Genomic DNA, 389 nt, shown 5'->3' with positions numbered 1-389 from the left:
TTTTTTTTTTTTATGGACAACAAGAACAGTAAGTCTATGGCCTTCTGGATTGCTACGTCTGTGACTGTCAGTACCACTGGGGCCACTGGGGCTTGGTTTTACTCATCTCAGGGCTCCTTTTAACCCAGTGATAGGGAATATTTGGAACTTGAAAACCACCATCGGCCAGCAGCAACTGGTCACCACTATAAGGGGTTCTAAACACAAGTAAACAATTCTGTGGCTTCAGCAACAGAAAGGTTGACCAGTGGCCAGAGAGAAAATGACAGGAGCTGCAGGAAGTCAGGAGGCAGTGACCCAGCTTCAGGAATGAAGGAGAAACATGCCATGCACACTTGCGTGATGGCGGTATTTGAGGCGAAAACTTCAAGGAAAGTCAGCCTCCTGCC

The sequence above is a fragment of the Mastomys coucha genome, unplaced genomic scaffold (assembly GCF_008632895.1).
Source record: "Mastomys coucha isolate ucsf_1 unplaced genomic scaffold, UCSF_Mcou_1 pScaffold16, whole genome shotgun sequence".
In the NCBI taxonomy this organism is placed as follows: Eukaryota; Metazoa; Chordata; class Mammalia; order Rodentia; family Muridae; genus Mastomys; species Mastomys coucha.
Note: the sequence above shows the minus strand (reverse complement) of the source record.